At 38.7% G+C, this 13,370-nt stretch overlaps 1 long non-coding RNA gene across 5 annotated transcripts; it reads left to right on the top strand.

Annotated features, from left to right (window-relative positions):
• Positions 1 to 202: 202 nt before the first annotated feature.
• LOC109506290 (uncharacterized) lies at positions 203 to 12,934 on the top strand. 5 transcript variants are annotated; one of them, XR_012139149.1, is made up of 4 exons: positions 203 to 793; positions 2,275 to 2,354; positions 2,484 to 4,820; positions 12,564 to 12,934. It is a non-coding gene; the product is annotated as an uncharacterized lncRNA (long non-coding RNA). The 5 variants fall into 5 exon arrangements; XR_012139150.1 differs by lacking the exon at positions 12,564 to 12,934 and adding an exon at positions 4,916 to 5,365; XR_012139152.1 differs by lacking the exon at positions 12,564 to 12,934 and having other exon boundaries at positions 2,484 to 4,526; positions 4,723 to 5,365.
• The last annotated feature ends 436 nt before the right edge of the window (positions 12,935 to 13,370 follow it).

Below are 13,370 nucleotides of genomic sequence, written 5' to 3' on the forward strand. Positions count from 1 at the left end.
TTAAATTAAATCATTTAAATCATGTTGATTTGATTTCAATTTTTTATTTATCTAATTTAATTATTAAAAATATCAAATCACTGCGTAAATACTCTGAAACCCAAGGTTGCTTTCTTTAAAAGCAATCCCGTCCCCACGCATCCCAGCTATAAAAGGGTACCACCCCGTCCCGCCAGTACTGCCACTCGAGCGGTCACCCCTTCCTTTGTCCCATCTTCCCCCAACTTCGCGGTCTCAAAGAATTCAAAAACCCTAACTGTAGATCAAGAACCGTCGAAGGCCATGGACTCTCGCCGGAGGCCGGCGTCCTCCTCCTCCACCGTCGGCAATGGCGATCTAAATGATCGCATCGGCGACCGGAACGATCGTGGTGAGGAGAAGAAGGCGAGTGCGGGCCAGACTTGTCTTCAAGAACGAGCTCTTCCATCACCGAGAGCCCGAGCGAGGTGTCCGAGGGCGATTGTAAAGCAGGATCTGTTGGCAATGCCGATCGATAGAATCGGGTCGGTGAGTGGAACGATCTTTGGGTGGAGAAAAATGCGAGTTCGGGCTAGACTTGTCTTCAAGAACGAGCTCTTCCACCGTCAATAACTCGAGCGAGGTGTCCGAGACCTCAATTGGATCGGCGAGGGGGACGGTCTTGGTGAATATAAGAGGTGCGTTCGGGAGATAGCGTAGGGAGCGGTGAAAGTTCCGGCGGGGTTCGTGGAACGGCCTTCGACTCCGGTGCATGTGTGAGCGTTAAGGAGCCTGCTGAGTTCGGAACGATCTTTCAGCAGATTCGTGTTCTCTGGTAAATGTTCTCACTCGGTTCTTGTTTTCTTGTGATGATCTTGTTAGTTTTTCGGAATTTTCTTCTCTTTTCTTTTACATATTAGGTGTTTCGATTTCTTCTTTTGATGAATTAAAGAATAGCGAAATTTCTATTTCGCTGCATCACAGGCTTTTAACATCCAATTGGACAGCACAAGAAACATTGAACGGTGTTATTCAGCATGCGTTGAATCAAGAATCGCCGATTTCTTTGTTGTATGTTCATGTGATTGCTATCGTTGGATTGTATTCTCTTTCTTCTTTTGGAACCTTTATCACCTTTTGTCTATTCGACAAAGCAGGAGGCTCTAGTTTGATGTTTCTCTCTTTCTTGAACCCTTGCTAACCATAAAATGAATATCTTAAGTTTTGGTGGATAAAAACATCTTCATCAAACTTAAATTATAAATTGATCACTTAAAGCATGTCAATTGTTGTGCCTCGCATGACTGAAAATTTTAATGTGCTGCATTTAAGGTTCTCTTTTGAATATAACTCTAAAGTTCTAAATTTGATTTGTGGAAACCTCTTGCAAAAATCCGAGGCTAGAAATTTCATAAGTTATTTTTGCATGACTTACAATAAAATCTATTGAACAGGACTAATATTTCAGTATTTCTACAGAAAGTTAAGAACATGAAACTTGTATAGCCTAAGCTGCAGGTTTACCTCTGAATCTCCGATGTGATATTTTAGCAATTAATGGCTTCAGGCATTTATTGTTCAATTTAGGCTCTGTGCGTGTGTGTGTGTGTGTGTGCGTGTGCGTGCGCGCATGCGCATGTGCGTGCTTCTTAAGATTGTGTGTGTGTGTGTGTGCACACGCATGTGCGTGCTTCTTAAGATTCCTTATGACCTCCTTCTGGCCTCTATTAATTATGAAGCCCATCTTCACCTGATTGTATGCCTCTGCAATTGATAAATACAACACTGTCAGATATTTCTTACTGCCATTCATGCCCCTGTATACATACAGGTTTAGTAGATGCTGTGTACTTTTAGTTAGGTCTGCAAAAATAAGGTGCATATCAAACATAATCACAACCGTCCAACGAGCATATTCTGGTGGTCCGTGTCTGCCCCCCACTTAAGAAGCTTACTATGTGCCTGCTGTCAGATATTGTGCTTGCCAGGGATGAGAAGAGCACTTTAATCTTAAAACACATGCATCAGATTACTGAAGCTATTTTTTACTGATCTATGTTTAAGTTACTCCTGTCCATGAAAAATAACCTAGGGCTTGTCCTGATGAAGTGCTTTTATAAAACCACCAAGTGGATTGTATTAAATGGTGGTGCTTTTATAAAATCTCCTGTCTAATTATTTTTGACTAAATTAATGATGCCCATCTTTCATCACCTATAGTTGTTTAACCATGTTCATGAAACATATTGCTGTTCTTATGATTGGTTTCCTGTCTAATCATGACTTATCCCAGTTATCTGGCACCATTTATGGCAGGGCATGCAACTCTCTTCAACCTTGGCACAGTAGTTCTGCTTGCAGTAAACAGCAAGCTTGTTATTGAGAACTTGATGAGGGTTTGCAAAATTTCCTATTCTTGTTGTGGCCAGATAAAGAATCGTACAGTCTTTCTTTTGTTTGTGTCTGCTTCATTAGAACAATATTGATCTTTCTCACTTTATTCTTGTTGTATAATTTACTTATAGGAAATGGATTTTTCTTCAGTTCAAGGTTTCTCAGAGACTGGCCACTTCTTATGTGTAGGTAATGCTTCTTGACTTATGTCTTCTTGATTTTCTTGATAATGTCCCTAAATTATTCCACTCTTTTGTATATCAATTTTTTACTTGGCATTTTTTTTCAGATGTTTGTAAATTACAGTCTAGCTCTACCTGTTTTCATCTTGTTGCTTATGTGGTTGAAAAGGTGGCATGTGACAAGTTCGTTTATGAACTTGTAAGTAGTCTTGGGACATTAAGTATTCCATATCAAAATTAACTTACCCTTTCCAATCAGGAATTGACATACTCATATTTCGATAGTCTATTTTGGCTAATAGCCCCATATAGTTATTGTTATATGGAATCAATTTTTTGTTATGCAATGAGCAATCTGAAATATTGGAATAAACAATTATTGCATGTCTTTATATGCAGCTTTTGTGTATGTGCACAATACACCTTGAGAATTATGTGTATAGACATGTTTAAGTAAACAATGTATTGATTAACTAATGCATATAAATATGGTGGTATTTACTTATGCTTTGTGAATGCCTTATCTTGTTTAATTAATTTAAGATTGTCTTCCTCTGTCAATGATTCTAGAACCATAGCTGATCGATATCATTATATAGGCATGCCTCACAGAATACTTTAATACTTTAATTAGCAGTTGTAGGATTTATACTGGTTTTGTTCAATTTCTTGCTTGGCAGTTTCTTGTTCCTGATAAATCAAGAATTGCTGCAAGGAATCTAAATTTTTATATAGTATATCATGCTAGAATTTCACATTGATTTTTCCTTTTATCCTCTTTTTTACACCCCCACCTGCCATTCTTACTTTCTTGGAAGTTACACTGGTTATTGCTCCTTGATTGTTGTTGACACATGCTTGATCAAATAAATTATTGCATTATGTGTCTTGATGGATAATGCTTTGGTGATGTCATATGTTGATTATACAACCACAAAAAGCTTTGTGAAGAAAAATGTCTGCTCATTGGTAAGTTCTGATGTATAATGGTATTAAATGTACCATATGCTTTATTTTTTCCCCTTCTTTTGGGTACAATTGCCATGTCAACTTTATGCTTGATTAGTGTCATTTTATTAACTAATTCTAATTGGCAGAACTTTTTGCTTAGTGCTTTACCTTTTTCAATTATTCACGGTATTGACCAACTTATCTTTTATATGATACTTATCCCTTTTTACCTCCTGTCACAGCTAAACCGCTGTTTAGCTCACATGATTTGCGACTTGATGTTTGACCAAATATAATACCCACAACAATTAGAATCATATATGTAGTTTCATGATTCTAAGGTAAGAGTTCACTTTGATGCCTACAACATTTCATGAGATTTTAAAGTAGTTTTAGATTTATAAGCAGCAATATGCCTCATGTGAGTTCAGATATGTAATTGTTTCAAAATTCAAAAGATGCATCCTTGTCTCTCTTTTTTTTTTATACAATTTTGATTGTGCGGCAAAATGATTATTTAGTTGTGTCACTTTGATTGGAGCTTCTGATGTGCACTTTAAAAGATATAAGTGTTACAACAAGACAATATCCAAAGCCTGTGTTTCATTTGTTATGTCATGTAACATATGCTGTGAAGAACCTAAATATCATTTCTCATGTAAAATCCAACAAATTTGAGGATATGTAATGGCTCTCTTTGACGATATATTTTAACTAAAGATATGTATTGACCTACTGTGGCATCATTCTTTCTGAAAATATGTATATATCATCTTGCAATTCTTCTGCTAATAGTTGGATATGATGATTTTTTATTATGTTCTTTTTCTATTGCACGGTAGTAGTTTATTTTAGCAACTTGGATATCAATAATTTATTATTTCCTTGGTTTATGTTTTGTAGATCAACCAAAACTTACTGATATTTCTTAATTTGAAGTTATTTTTCTTTATACTGACCAGTTATCTAAACTCATCTAAGTCACAAGGTGCTAGCTGCAAATGCTTGTAATTTATGATGGCTTCCGCTCCATGTTACCGGGTACTATCTAGTTGGACCTCTAATTAATTGATGGAAGCTTTTGATGCGTTGTATGAAAACAGCTTTCTAACAAAGCATTGAGTTAGCAGGCAAAATGTTTGGTCTAGTCAAATTTATGTATTTTTGAGTTTTGTTCAATCATGAGAGGCATATGTTTTCATCATAAATTATTGTCTTTTTTTAAAATTTTTCTTAGATAAGCTACCTTCAGACCACATGCATCAAAAAGGGTTGGTGATTTATCAACTTGTTAAGTTGGTGATAATGGGGATGATGGGCCTCATCATTGAACAGGTTGGTCGCTTTTTCATATGTCAAGTCCTTACAATTACAAATGAACATTAACTTGGACATTAGCTTTAAGATGATATTCTCTAAAAACTTTGCAGTACATTAACCTAGTTGTCAAGAATTCTCAACAATTTCTAAAAGGATCCTGAATGCCTTGGAGTGCTAAAGCTATCGATACCAACTTTATAACAGCATTTACCATTCATGATAAGTTGATTAACTTGAGTTGCTTAAAGTTTTCTGGTGAGGTAGTGCTGTTTTTATTTGTGCTTCATATACTACCTTTATGTGAAGATTTTCTCAGAAAAGTTTTCATAAAAGTTTGATTATTCAAGAACAACTTGTATGGGATTGTAACTTTTGCAACTTGAACTTCACTTAGGGTAGCGCTGTACTCTTCACTCCTATACAAACATCACATATGCGTACATTTTGATGTACAGAGGTACTACTCTTTAGCATCTTTTTAATATCAGACTTGTTTTAACTTTTAAAATATTAAAATAAATCCTCTTATGTTAGAATTATATGAAGTTAAAACTCCAAAAAAAATCAAGGAATATCATCATTAGTATTTCTAATTGTTGAGTTCATAGATTTAATACTGAAATTCTTAATTGGGAAATTTCATAGGTTAAACATTATTGATCAAATTAATATCTTAACTGATACTTAAAATGAGTTTCATGTGGTGAAACTTCTTTAAATTTAGGAGTATCAAAATAGATATTATAATGATCGATACCTTTAGATTAAGTTTTCTCAAACCTTGAAATGTTACTGGTTTATAATATGGTTTATGCTCAATATTTTGAATTTTGTGTATTCAGGCTCTTGAAATTTGTGAGCATCATATGTGATATTATCGAGTTCAAAGTTTCTCAATGCTGAAATCTTATTATTTTGAGAAGCATCATGATTGATACTCTTGAACAAAAGTTTCTTAAGAGTATTATTATTTTCGAAAGTATAGTACACACTTCACCAACTCAAGTTTCAACAAAACTCAAGTTTTCTTTTCTTTTTTAAAAATAATGAAATTTATTCTAGAATTTCACAAGATGGAATGCTCCTTAAATTCATAATATCATAATTATAACTCTTGAGAGTAAATATTTGGTTCTCTTTTCAAAATTTTCATGGAACATTTTCTTTGGATGACAGCTGTATCTTTTTTCTAGTAGCTCCTTGAAGACATCTAGGTAGAAATAAGTAGATTCTCTATTGGTAGACGAATGCTGAAAGTTGTAGCTGCAGGAAAGAATTTGATTTGCACTTATCAGCACACTCTATTTTCTCTTATTATTTGTGATGTATTGGATCATGATGTGCAAATGTTTCATTTAGACTTACATCAATATCTCATACTCTTTTGCTGTATTCCAGGCATGATAATTTGAATGTGTAAGCTTAGTAGAATATAGGCCTTGGTGTCTCTATTGAAATAAGAATATCAAGGTGTCACGTCAAAATAGGTTTAATTATTTTGAAATTTTGGTCATTAGTGCAGCACAAAGTTTCAGGAATCGGTACCGAGACCCGTACCAATCCCTGCTCGGTATGATATGGTACCATACCGTACCGATTCATACCGACCTGTACCGACATTAAAAAAATCAAAAAAAAAAATTTCCACCCACCACCACAAAAAAAAAACCGTGCTGAACTGTACGAAACCGGATCCGTACTGCATCGAATCGGACTGAACCGTCTAGTTTCGTGCGGTTCGGACTCGTACTATACCGAACTGACTGGTACGGTTTGGTTCGGGCCATGTACCAAAAAAATCAGTCTGAACCGTGCCGGTTCTTCGTTGGTACGGTACAATATGGTGTGTATCGGTCGGTTCGGATCGGTACAGAATACAATGGTGCAACATAAAGATAATTCTGTGGGACATGATGCATATTAACATGCTGATATTCATATACGTTAGTGGTGTTATCTACTTAGGGACAACTAGAAAAATGTTATATTTGGTTCTGCCCTTTAAATCCTGTATGGAAAATGCTTTAGTAACTCATAAATCTCAATTAAAAACTCAGTCAGCTTGTATATTGCACTGTCATTGCTCCTTTTGAATTTGTATTGTCACATGTGCCACAAAATAAAGCAAAAATGAATGCTATAGACCATGTGAATGATCTTTTTTGAGTCATATTTTATGAGTTACCAATTACCACAACATTGCCAATCCTGTATAGAGATGAGCTCTTTGTTTGATAGCACTTCACCTATAAGGAGCATCTTAAACTCTTATCATTGGCAGATAATGTCATGCAGTTTGGTCTTCTACTCTCTTCTTCAGAAAGAGCGACAAGGGTGTTAAGCCAAGGAAACAGAATGTAACAGAAATTTGTTAGATATTTTACTTGAGGTTAGGTCTTGAATATGTAAAGAGAAAGGAATAGACATTGAAGAAATACAAGTTTGATTTAGAATGGGATAATTACCTAAAGAATGACAAAACAGCAGGTGATAACTATTCTTTATAATCACTTAACTTTTCAGGGAGATTTTTAGGCTTGTATGGTTTTAGATTTACAGATTATTGGGAATTTGCTTCAGATAGAAATATGTTTTTAAGGGTTCTGTGTTAAATAAATAAGCGAATATGTATGCCATTTACATGATTCCTGAAAAACTATCCATTGTATGACCACTTGATGCATGAGCAAAAAAAACCCTGAAGAGTTATATTTTTGGTTTTGGGGCATTTAAACTTTGTAGATTGTGAATGGTCGTAGTGACTTTGTCAATGACATATGATATTTATTTATGTAGGCATATTATATTTACGTGTTTAGGTGTATGTTCATATATGTAAAAAAAGTATTATGCATGTGAAAAAATAATTTACACCATGATTTTAGATCATGCTAGTTGTGTTGCAATGATCATTTAGTTGAGAGAACTCATCAATAACTTAGAGAAAACTTAATGGCAAGGAATTTTCCGATGGGAGCGCATCCTTTAGTAAACCTAGCAAGCAGGGATGAGAGTTAGAGATGAACAAGGCAATGGAATTAGTGGTCTTAGAGACCTAGGCTGGGTCAATTGGGGGAGGACTCTCTGGAGAGCTAGAAGGTTTTGGTGGCCAAGGGTTGCTCGTGGTGAGTGCAGCTTGCACGAGTCATCGAAGTGGCTTATGCAACTTGTGTCTAAAGACGAGATTGCTCAACTCCGATCTTGTTTCAAGAAGGTGATGACTTTCTTTGGAGAGGATATGCTCAGAGCTCTCGGCCAAGTTCCTCAAGGATAGGTGGAAACTCTTTGGAGCAAGGTTTTCCATACCGTGCCGAACCGGCCGGTACACCCTGTATCATATTGGACCGGCGGAGAACCGGCACGATTCAGTCGGTAAATTCGATATACGGGCGGTACGAAAGAAAAAAAGAGAAAAAGTGAAAAAGAGAGAGAGAGAGGAGGAGAGAGAGGGAGGTGGGAGCCGCCGGAGGCCGGCTGCGGCCGTCGGAGGGATTTCGAGCCCTGTATTGTCCAATAGGGTTTTCAAGAGAGCGAGAAAGAGAGAGAGAGCACTCGGAGGGGGGCGAGGGACCTATCGGATGGACGGCGCCTTCGTCGCGAGGGCCCCGGTGGCCGGCGAGCTGACGCCGACGGTCTGAGGATGGTCGAGCGGGTGGATCCCCTCCGCGGCTCCGCCCTCTTCTTCTTTTTTGAAACAGACGACCGTCTGTTTCGATTTTTTTTTTTTGGTTTTAAACTTATGAAGTCGGCAACCTAGTTGCCGACTTAAGAGATTTTAAAAAAAAAATACAAAAATCGTGAAGCCGGCAAACTATTTGCCGGCTTCACTTAAAACTAGGTTTTTTTAAAAAATTTGCGAAACAAGGGCGACGCCCCTGTTTTACACCCGCGGGGCCGCACGCGTGGACTGCGCCCTCCGGCGACCATGGTGGCTAGCCAGAGGCTGTCCGGCAGTCCCGTCGGCTCCTTCTCCTCTCTCTTTTTCTTTCTTCCTCTTTCTCTCTCTCTTTCTCTCTCTTTCTCTCTTTTTTTCTTTCGATTCAGGTCCGCTTGCCATCGTCGGTTCGGTACGGTACGAAACCGTATCGATCCGTACCGCCGGCCGGCCGGCGGTACCGGTTCAGCATACCTTTGGAGAGTTTGAAATCTTTCCAATGTCTAGAAAGAGCTATTTGTTTAGGTTCTTGGAGAAAGACTTGTTGAAGGTCACCATGCAGATGCCTAAATTTGTAATCGCTCAAGTTCTAGCCTTAGAACCATGAAGGTCGGATTTTCAGCCATCTTGCATTCCTATGTCCCAAGCTTCCCTACGGATGCGATTAACTAGGCTACCATTCGAGTATTGGAGGAGGACAATGGTACTTAGAATCATATTAGCAGCTGGCAAACCACTTGGGCTTGATAACTTCATTGAAGCAAGGATGCCTCGAGGTCTCACAGGGGTTTGCATGTGTCGCCGATGTTGATGTGAGAGATAAAACTCTCTATTGGCAATTCTTTGTCCGTGGGAACATTCCCATTCTTTGTTATACATGTGGTAAGGTTGGCCATCTCAAGTTTAGTGTTAATTCAAGAGGATTGAATGAGTGAAATCGGTGGATGTAGGGCTATGGAGCAAAGTTAGGTGGAACCAGTGAATGCTGATGCTGGCAATAGGAGAAATGGGACTCCTCCAAAAGCCAATTTTGGAGAGGGTGAAGAAGGATTAGGTGGATCTAGTATAGATCGATGGGTGGTTGCCACTTCTCCAACTCGTGATGGTGGCCTCCAAGGTATGGGTGAATAGGGGAGGAAGAAGGGGGAAGGAGATGATGATTCAAGCGATTAAATTTGGTTGCCAAGGGAGTGGTTCTCTCCAAGGCCGATTTGGAGAATTCTAATCAAGTTGAGCCAATGGATGAAGAGGCTCACATGACTCCTTATAGGAGGTGGGGGGCAAGTAGAGCAGAGAAACTTAGTGACAATGTGGAAGAGGGCAAGCCTTCAGCTAGTGGCTTGAGTAGCAGAGAGCAGAGATCACATTTCAATCATTTCTCCATTAGCAGGCATAAAAAAGCTCTTGAGATGCTTCTAAATGCAATCCTAGCAGACAGGTCAAAAAAAACTTTAGTGACAAGAAAGGGGAAAGGTGTGGGCTCATTGAAATTGAGTCATGCAAAATGATCTAAGATTAACGTAATTCAGTCCCTGGATATGGGCCAATGGAACATGAAATTGGTGAATCGGCCTTTGGGGATCTGGCCCTCTAGTGGTATGGAGCTAGATTGACAAAGGCTATGACATCATGGAAGAGGGCCCGACGGAATATGTCACTCTAGAAATTGACCTGTAGTCAATCCTAAAGTCCATCAGCATCGACTGCCATGGTAACCCACGTGTTACCAATTCTTTGAGTCCTTATTCAGAAGTGAAGTGCTTACAAAAAGCAGGGGCTAATCCTAAATGCAGTGGCCTCTCTTAGTTGCAGCGCTCCCAACTCATGGTGAATTGCTAATGAAGATCCAAGTAGTAGTATGCAGACCCTCCTTACATCCTTGTTGGTGGTTGAAGAGCAGGCGGCCGATGATTTGGTGCAACCTCCTGAGGCTGCTGGCTCCTTGAGTCCTCTTGCCCTGGTAGTGCTCAAATTGGATGATGACAACTTGGAGTAGCAGAGCCGTAGGTTGGCATGTCCATGCTCCACCTTGGATGAAGCTGCTTCAGGTGGTGTTAAAGTGAGCTCTTCCCTTTCCTTACCCACCAGCCCCCATGAACATCACTTCAACTGTACATGGGCTTCTAAGCCCATCTATTTTTAAAGTTTGTGGATATTGTTACTAGTTCATAATCTGGATACCAGTTATTTTCAGAAACCAGTTTATCTAGTGCTGCTATTGATTGCTTGCGAAGGACTGGTCTTTCAAATCCACCTGTTTTAAGGCCAATCTGGTAGTCTCGTTGCTGTGGAAGTCTAGTATGGTTCTATATATTTTGTATGAAATCCTAATCAGGTCCTTCTTGGTCTTGTTTTTCTGTGAAATAAACGACCCTAGCTGCTTGGAGCATGATCTAGGATAGCACGTGGGATGACAAGATGAACTATATGGGAACTAGGAAGAGGTTGGTAGAGCCATCCAAGTCAATATCCCAATGATCCTTATTGGCAATTTTGTTGAATCTTTGGAGTTGATGATAAGCTTGATGGAAGAGTGTATATATAGGACTTGGAAAGTAGAGTGCGTATGCTTCTTGAAAGTGTATGTGCTCATCGACCTTGATTTTTTCAGCCCAACCAAATATGCAAGTATAGAGATGGCCAAGCTCACACTAGGAAGCATCCTGAACGATCCATCTGCATTGCTGATTTGTTGAATTGCTTTCTTGAGGCTTTAATGCAGCGCTTGTAAAGAGTGGTCTCAATTGAAGTGGGCAAGCTCCATTCTGGCTTGAAAATCTTTGGCCTATTCTCAGTCTTGGTGTGTGGTCAGAAGGGCTTGCAACCATAGATAGCATGGATCTCCCACTTAGAAGCTTGCAAATGAAGCAGTCTCAGGTCAAGGACTTGAGGTTAGATATTTTATGGGCAGTATCTTTGGGAAAGTTAAGGAGATTGAACAAGAGATTTCCATATTTCAAGCTAAGGAAGCTGAGGAAGGGGGACTTAATGAAGTGAAGCTTTAATGGCTTCAGGGGAAAATTTCTGGGTATCATAATGTTATCGTATGGAAGTCAAGAATCTAGTGGCTTAGTTGTTGCAGTACTAATTTTTCCGCACCATTCTGTAGTTCAAAGAAGAAATATAACTGAGAGTATAAAGGATAGTGATGGAAATTGGGTTGTGGAAGAATAAAGCATTAGACATGCTTTCTTCAATTATTTCAGTTACATGTGGTCAATTGATTAAGCTCTTCAGAATACCCCCTCTTCCACTGATTCCATCTGTTCTCTCTCAGAGTGATTGGGCATACCTTGTTGAACCTGTGATGGGGGAAGAGATTGGGAGGCCTGTTGGGGGCTTGGCCTCTAAAAAGGCTTCAGGCCTGGATGGGGTTCCCTCCTCATTTCTATAAAGGATATTAGAGGATTATTAAACAATATGTGGTGGAGGCCCATCCTTATTCAGAACTGGCAAAGTGCTTAGGAGCTGGAAGTTGAAATTTACTGCTATTGTCCCCTACATAGTTTGACCCCAGTGAGCCATGTCACTTATGACCAATAAGCTTTTGCAACACTATTTATAAGATAGTGACTAAAATTTTGGCTAAAAGGATAAAACATGATTTCCTTAAAATAATTAGTGATGAAGAAGATGTATTAATTCCAGGAAGGAGTATTTGAGATAATATGTTGGTAGCTTAAGAAATAATCCTTTTATGAGCTGGATGCATAGAATCAGCTCTCAAATGGTGATCAAGTTGGATGTGGAAAGGGCATGTGATAGAGTGAGATGGGATCATGGGAGTATACTGGTTGTGCTCTTCACCATTATGGTTTCCCTAAGCTCTGGATTCACTGGGGAAATGGTTGCATCAGAGACCTTTCTTTTGTCATACTAATCAATGCAGTTCCAACTTGTTCACTTCCTCTCTTGGCCTCCATCAAGGCTGTCCAATTTCACCAGCCTATTCATCTCAGGTGCCAATATTCTTTCTTGTGCTTTATATGCCTTCTTTAGAAACACGCTAGAATTATTCTACTAATATAAAAACCTGGTTAAAATTCAATACCATCTTCAATGGAAAATTTATAAAAATCTGATGAAAATTTCTGAATCAGCAGTCGCCTATGAATCTCTTGGCTCCTGCGAAGCTTGCTGGTCATGCACTTGCTGGCTGCACCTTGTGCTGCATCATTGTGTCCACATGGTTCGCTGAGATGAGCGAGAAGGGCTTCTTGTATGTGGAGAAGGTTCTCAAGTGCTGTCTACCTTTATTACCTTTTCTCAAGTGTTGGCATTTGACAAAGTCTTATCTGTAATCATCTCCTAAGGCTTGTCAGCCACGTTTGGTATCTGCTGTCTTATGGTGGGCAAAGTTCTTGATGACTTTCCCCCATCTGTAAACTATGAAGGAAAAACTCTTACAAAATATTGGACTGACCATTGTTAGGGCACTAAATGATTGATACGATTTTTATTGAGCTTGCAGCTATCCACCCTGTTTCGGAGGATCCTATATATATGCTGATCATAAGAAGGATTTCTATGGCGCCATATAGGATATTATAATACCATGTTTTGGACTGATACTTGCAGCTCTAACTTTCCTATAGCAGCAGTTTGGTGGCTTCTGTATCTTTCCACCAAGGTTCAGAAGGCTTTCTTGGTATGAACAATTTTCAGTTGTTGACAGGTACTTGTCTCGAATACTAAGCTTATATTTGAACTAGGATTGTTGTGTTTCACAATGTGCATGGAACTTTGGTTCTGAAATTTGCTATGCTTTATAAATATTATATTTGGTTATAGTGATTATGGTGACACAAGCGAATATTTAGTTGTTCATGGTCTTTCATTTTATATTTTCTTTCCTTGAGCATTCCATTTCTATATTTCTTCCTTGCTCTTCCATTTTAGAGGTTTGTACT

The sequence above is a fragment of the Elaeis guineensis genome, chromosome 2, assembly GCF_000442705.2.
Source record: "Elaeis guineensis isolate ETL-2024a chromosome 2, EG11, whole genome shotgun sequence".
NCBI classification, from domain to species: Eukaryota; Viridiplantae; Streptophyta; class Magnoliopsida; order Arecales; family Arecaceae; genus Elaeis; species Elaeis guineensis.